Raw genomic sequence first — 5037 nt, 5'->3', positions numbered from 1 at the left:
AAACAACTGGAAACATTGCTATAGGCAGGGCATGGATTTACCAAAAACATTAACATGGAATTATGCTTAGAAAAATGTGCCAAAGCAACCATGAAAAGAGGAAAAGTAGTTAAGAGTAACAATAACACACTAAATAAAGAAAATGAAATTAGAGAATTAGACTAAAGCCAGACATACAAATACTTAGGAGCCAATAAACTAGATATACTACAACACACACAAATGGAAGAGAAGATGAAGAAGGAATACTATAGATGAGTTAGATTAATACTGAAAACAGAGCTTAATGCAAAAAATAAAACGTAATAGGTATCAATAGTTTGGCTGTCCCAGTTATAAGTTACAATTACAATATTCTTAAGTGGGCACTAAATGAATTAACAAAACTAGACAAAAAATAAGAAAAATAATGATAGAATTTAGAATACACCACCCGAAATCTGATATAGTCAGGTTATCTATGCAATGAATTAAAGGTGATAGAGGCCTTATACAACTAGAAAACTACTATAACAAGCACAGGATTATAGAAATATCTCACACAGAACCAAAGAAAATTGATGCAAATAGCCACTAAACATGAGCAAAACATGAAACTGTTTTCTGTGTTTAAAGAAGCCGAAAATTACAGGAAAGAAATCATAGTACTTGACAACTAAGAAGAAAAAAATAACAAACAACAAAAGCTATAAAGCAACTGAAATCTAAACGAAAACTGGAACAACAAAATACCATGATAAAATGATGGCAAGAAAAGGCCTTACATGGCAAATACTGGGATATGCTAGACTGAAAAGAAATAGACAAAGTAAAATCCCAACAATGGATTTAAATTGAGACTGAACGATTTTTAATCATGACCCACCAGAAACACATAATGAAGAAAAAAAAAACAATAACCAACTGCAGAATATGTGGTGATCGGAAGAAACAATAAATCTTATTGTCTCTGGCTGCCCAATCCTGGCTAAGAAGGTCTATATCTACAGACATGATAGAGTTGGGACCTGTATACACTGGAATCTATGTCAACACTATGGAATAAGCATATCCCTGAAACTGACAAAGCAACCATACCCCGGGATATGTCAATACACACATATAGAGAAGTCAAGGTTAATAGACTGGATATAGTTGTGAGAGGTCATCGAAGAAAGAAATGCCTTCTAATCAATGTATATGAATCCCAACAGATGACAATGTATTCCGAAAAGAAATGGACAAACTCTCAAAATACAAAGATCTGGAAATAGAAGTTACCTGAATGTGGAGCCTAAACACAGAAACAATCCCTATAATAATAGGTTCATTAGGTATGATTAAAACACAGACAAATACATAACCAAAACACCAGGCCTTACATATATATATATATATATATATATATATAAAGAAAAGGATAAAGAGACCAATGGCAAAGTTAGAATTATATTTTATGGATAAAGTCTTACAGTTGTTTCAGGGAAAATCCAATGTATCCCTTCATCGGAGACGGTAATAGTAGAAGAATGGATTATTACATCTATAAGAGGAGATTTGTAGTAAGAAGTGAGAGCGATGCGCAGAAAAAAGAACAAAGAAGAAACAGTACTTGGAGTGTAGCTCCATTCCAGCAGTAAACATTCATGTAAAGAATCCTTGTGGGTATTTTCTGGAGATAATTGTAGTAGCAAAGGTGGATATGTATCATATTGTGTCTGGAGTACTCTGTGCTTTGTTTTTTCAAAGGATAGCCTGAATCAAGTGAGAGATGTGTGTAGGATTAAGAGGTCAAGCCTTAAGACAGGAAGGAAGGGGGAAGAAGTAATTCAAGTGAGAAATATGGCTGATAGTAGTCAGCTGTTGTATGGTCAGTTATTCTGACAAGAAGGAAAGAAGAAGGAGAGGGAGCAAAAGGAAGAATGTGGGGGTGGAAGCATAAGTTTAGTAAAGAAATGTAGAGAGAAGGAATGTGGGGAGGTAATGTGGAGAGGTATTTATATTGTGTATAGTGTCAGGCTATGAAGGAACCTGTAAGTGGTGAGGGTGTATGTGGCTTTCTAAGAACAGTATTAAAGGAAAATAAGAGAATAGAGTTAGTAGTGATATATTCTAAAAATAGAGTTAAACCTATTCTTTACTAGCATAACCCCACTAGAAATCAACATAATACTTAATGCATGCAAAACACTTATATCCTTTGAAAACAAACTCTGGTACCAAGCTAACCAACATAATAATAACTCTAACAACTTATTCGATATAACCATGGGATCATCTGATTCCGCTCAGGCCACTGATTTAGTTGGATTATGTATACTTCATTAACTGCGCTCACATTTCCCTAATATCCACGGAGGTCTATATAGGGACGATGCCTTATTACTTACCAAGGCCATTAATAAATCTTCTCTGGAAAGGACTAGAAAGGATCTACACAAATTCTTCTCTAATCTGAATCTATCCATCACATTTGAAAACGCATATAAAATGGCTAACTTTCTAGACGTTACTCTAAACCTGTCAAACTCATAATATTCCCCCTATCATAAACCTAACCAATACCTGAAATACCTCAACGTTCACTCTAATCATCACAGATCTACTTTCGATAACATAGTCATGGGTATTTCAACCCGCATATCTGATCTATCCTCTTCCGAAGAAATCTTCAACAATCAAGCTCTCGCTGCTAATGGTTTCTCCCAACAAATAAAATACATCCATAACACACAACTTAAACAATTTATATCCCAAATCACATCCCAAAGACATACCAATAATCATAACCGCAACCAACCACCTACATTTTCCAACAGACCCCACAAACACACTTATAACACTAGGGCTAAATCTAGGATAAATAAAGCAATTAGCAACACCAAAAGTGTGGACAACTATTCTCCACCTAAATATTTAGATTACAACGTACACAGAACCCCCCAAAAAAGTGGTGGCCGCTCTATACTGTGGTACACCCCACCATTCTCACTTAACACTAGGAACTTAGCTAAATCTTTCTTCAAAATACTTGACTCTAACTTCCCCCGACAACATAAATACCATTTTATATTTAACAGATCCACTTTGAAATTGTCTTATTCAACCACTCCTAACTTCGAATCTATTATAGCAACTTCTAATAAACATAAACTTTCACTCTATTATCAAAACTCACACAACTATAACTATGGTAATACTAGCACTCAGCGCATGCATATACTCAACATAGACATTCATATACGTACACCTAACACTGACTCTTGAACACGACCATAATAGATCCCAGCCCACTAGTATACCCAGTCATAATACCACCATATCCTATAATAATAACAATGGAGGGAATAATAACTATAACAGTAATAATTCCATTGATCTAGATTCTTCTACATCCTCACATAACATATCCTCCAACAATGTTGCCTCATCCACCACAGAACACAGCTCCCAAGTTTCATCTACTTGTAACTGTCGCTCCATGACAATCTGCCTGCTACAAACGCATTGCGTAAGATATAACGTAATATATAAATGCACTGTAACCCATCTGCTACAGAACTCTACAGCTGCATACATAGGTTCAACTAAAAACTTCAAGCAACACTATGCAGCTCATTTGCACTCTTTTAGATATGACAAACACAGTAAATCTACAACACTAGCCAACCACATTCATCACCTCAAAAGCACAAATACCCAGTATACTTTAAAATGGTCCATTCTGGACTCCCATACCAGGGCCAGCGCTATAATTGCAAGCTTTGCTTAAAGGAGGCGTTCCATATTTTAAAGTACAATTCTCCCACTCTACTTAATCGATATAATGAAGCACTTTTTCAATTTCTGTTTGGATTATGGGAAACTCTGGTTGAAATAATGGGTAAATGTAATTGCTGCCTCTGCTAAATGATAGACTGATCCATTGACCATCCATTTTTGTGCTAGAAAGAAGAAAATACATGTTAACTTTGCTAATGCCACGTAACTTCACTAAATGACAGACTGATCTGAAGGGTAACATCTAATCTTTTAGATATAGTAGTCTAGGATACTGGTGTGTGTTAACCTTTTTCTTACCATATTTCCATTAAAATACATTGCCTTTGTTTCAATGAATTTTGAAATTCATAAAAGCAATTAGCTGGTATTTAGAATATAAATTTACTTGAAATTTTGATAGAAGATTTTAAATCAATTTAAAACAGGGAATTTGTATCATAAAAAAAAAAAAGCATTTTTGAGCAGGTTGGTATGAAAATGGCTAACCCTGGAAAATATTACTATTTTTTTAATCAAAAACAAAAGATATATGCTTTACTTTTCATTTTTTGCAGATAACAAAACAACAACAAAAGGTTTTGATGTTGCTATATCAGGAACATACAGCAAAGTTGAACGTTTTGCAATGAGCTTTGGCATAGTCATCCTTGCTGCAGTCTTCCTTGGTACGTTCATCATGATTTACTTTTGGTACAAGTCCAAAGGAATTCAAGGAAATCTTACAAAAAGGATTGTTTCTTTTTTCCATAAAAAATTGAAAAACAGTACCACCAATGAAGCCCAGCAGCTACTAAAGACAATGGCCAGCAAGAGAAATGAAACTTACTGTCAGCAACTGTAAGACAACATCCCACAACCCTACAACTTTCACTAGCTCTATATCTGTTCTCTTACAACATCATTCTATCTGCTAAGAGAACATGTACACAAAACTGTACAAAGAAAAATTCTACCTTAAATTTTATAACCAACCCAACGAGGCAAGATATTTTCAACATAACTTCTTTCATCTTTACATAATGGCTATCAACAAAGAACGAATCCTTACACACTGATTACGACTCTGACATTCCATCTTACTGTGTATCAACTATCGTCTTCTCATAATATCGTTTACCAATTTAATTTTAACTATTATATATATGGAAATAAATATATTTTAAACAATTACGAGTTTTTTGAAATTTAGGTGCATTTTCAACAACACATTTCCCTATATATATATACATATGTATATAGATATATATATATATATATATATATATATATATGAGA

Source organism: Octopus bimaculoides, chromosome 29 (assembly GCF_001194135.2).
Source record: "Octopus bimaculoides isolate UCB-OBI-ISO-001 chromosome 29, ASM119413v2, whole genome shotgun sequence".
Taxonomy (NCBI): Eukaryota; Metazoa; Mollusca; class Cephalopoda; order Octopoda; family Octopodidae; genus Octopus; species Octopus bimaculoides.
The sequence above is the reverse complement of the archived record's forward strand: the minus strand, read 5'-3'. Positions refer to the sequence as shown.